Source organism: Aulonocara stuartgranti, assembly GCF_965226115.1.
Source record: "Aulonocara stuartgranti genome assembly, chromosome: 3".
NCBI classification, from domain to species: Eukaryota; Metazoa; Chordata; class Actinopteri; order Cichliformes; family Cichlidae; genus Aulonocara; species Aulonocara stuartgranti.
The window spans coordinates 64843810-64846102 of record NC_138941.1 but is presented as its reverse complement, the minus strand read 5'-3'; the positions used below and the strand labels follow the sequence as shown (position 1 = coordinate 64846102).

The following is a 2293-nucleotide window of genomic DNA, read 5'->3' as shown; positions in this document are numbered from 1 at the left end:
TTGTGCTGATTTGTGCAGGTAAAATTAGCGTTTGTGCTGCTACAGTATCTGAGATATTAAAAGTTATATTTTTTGCTGAAAAATGTCTTTTTCAAATGACCTTTCACTTTGTGTGTTCACTTGTTCAATAAAGTTCTGTTAAAAAAAACCCTCTTGTTGTATTTAATCAGCTAAATTTGTAATGAGTGTATTTTTTTTAACTTCAATTTCTTTACTTCAATCACTTTTTGTTCATAAAACCACGATGCAAATGCTTGAGTATTTTTTTTTTTAGAGTGGATCAGAGGAGGAGCCAGACATTTGAAACACCCGGGGCTTAGCCCTAAAGGGTAGTATGCATGTGGGATTTTTTATTTTTTTTTGAGGGGGGGGGGGTGTAGAAATGACTGAAAGATTAATAGGCTCTGTTTTGAGTTTTGTTCAAAAAAGAATGACTTCATATAGGGAAATATATATATCACACATGCAGGACACCTTAAACTAGTTTTTTAATTGAGCAGCAAGACAGAACGAAGTCGGGGCTGTATCAAGACACAGGGACTAAACCCCAATTCAACCAGACCCAGAACTGATCCAGAATTAAAACAGGACTACAACAGTTCAAAAGCAGGATTACTGAGGACTTAACCAAGACATAACCACAATCAGAACTAGATGATAGTAGCACTAAAAATCATCATAGACCTGCACTACACTTATTTATTTAATTCTACCAAAGTACAATATTTAGATTGAGAAAAGTTTATATAATTATTTAGCCTTGTTGTGCAAACAAGCCTGCAGAACTTAATAAATATAGAATTTGAAAAATAGCAAACCTAAAAAGAAACACTAGGTACGAGATACATGAGTACCTATGATACAGTGATACTTTTAGTAAGCAACCATTTGACTAACATGTGTGTCTCACCTGCTCTTGTTCATCTCTGTTCTGTCCTTATTCTCCTCTCTCCCTCTCTGTTCCTCTCTCTCCCTCTTTGTGCTGACAATCATCAAATATACAGTTGAAACCAGATATTTACAAACTCTTCAGATCAAAACAAACACTTTTTTAATTGTAACATCAAATCAGACTAAATGTTTATTTTTTTAGATTGATAAATATAAAAACATATTTGTTAACTTTAAGAGTAAAGAGAGAAACTGTCTGTGTTTCTTAATTGTAAATGGCACCAAATTGTATTCAAACTTGAGCCACACTTATGGAGCTCCACGATTCTTTTCCTGGTGTTTTGGTTGACATCTCTTGATTTTCCCATGTCAAAGAAACAGGCTCTGTGTTTTGCCTTATATGCATCCACAGCTGTGCCACCAGTTTACTCACATGGACTCTACTAACCTATCAGAAGCTTCTTCAGCTCAGAATGGAATCGTCTGGAGTTTTCTTATTAATTAACAATAAACTTAGTGTACATGTACTCCTAAATTTAATGAAAGTGATAAAAAAATAGACAGCTCTGTCTCTCTTTATTCTGACATTTAACTAATTCAAAATATATTTCAATATTTATCTAAAACAAAAGTTTACTCTAAATTGATGTTGTACAGTAAAAATGTTTTATGTTTTCTCCCTAAAGTGTATGTAAATATCTGGTTACAAATGTGAATATCCTGCTGTGTACTGAAATCCCTCTTGTTTTGCATAGAAATATACTGAACAACATACAAAGCATAATATATAAAATAACATTTACCTGAGTTTTTTCTTTGAAAGAAGCCTCTAATGTCCATTCTTATATTTCAGTACATAACTGAAACCGATTTAGTCGGGGAGGGTAAGAACTGAAAATATGAAATAAACACACGTAAGCTAAGACTCTCTAAAAAATAGCATTTGTTCGGCTTTTCATTTCGCCATTTGTTGATTCACTTGAAGAGCAAGTAAAATAATATTGGTCAAGTGATCAGTTTCATATCAATCTTTCGTGATGCACCGTCATATTTACATTATTTGTACGGTACGAATGATTTGCTTTGGTACCTGCTCAAACTTAAGCTCTCCTTAGTATGGCTGGCTCCGTCTCTCCAACAGCGCACTCACGGGCAGCAGCTCCCCCCGCCCCCTCGCTCAGTCGCTTAGTGCCTGAGCTTGGATCATACCAATATCAGGGGGGGATTCACGCACAGTCGTAAATTCCCACAGTGTGCACTATGTGCTTCGAATATTGTGTGTACTTTTTGTTTTATACAGTTGTCAGCCAGGCATCTAACTATGAAAAAATTACACTCCAAAATACCCCGGGCTTCTGACAAAACAACCCGGGCTTAAGCCCCGTAAGCCACCCCCCCGCTC

The 2293-nt window shown here is 35.7% G+C and overlaps 1 long non-coding RNA gene across 1 annotated transcript; it reads right to left on the bottom strand.

The window, feature by feature from the left end:
- Nucleotides 1–279: 279 nt before the first annotated feature.
- LOC309696441 lies at nucleotides 280–2293 on the bottom strand. The gene is made up of 2 exons (XR_014273497.1): nucleotides 1695–2293; nucleotides 280–982 (listed from the first exon to the last, which is right to left on the bottom strand). It is a non-coding gene; the product is annotated as an uncharacterized lncRNA (long non-coding RNA).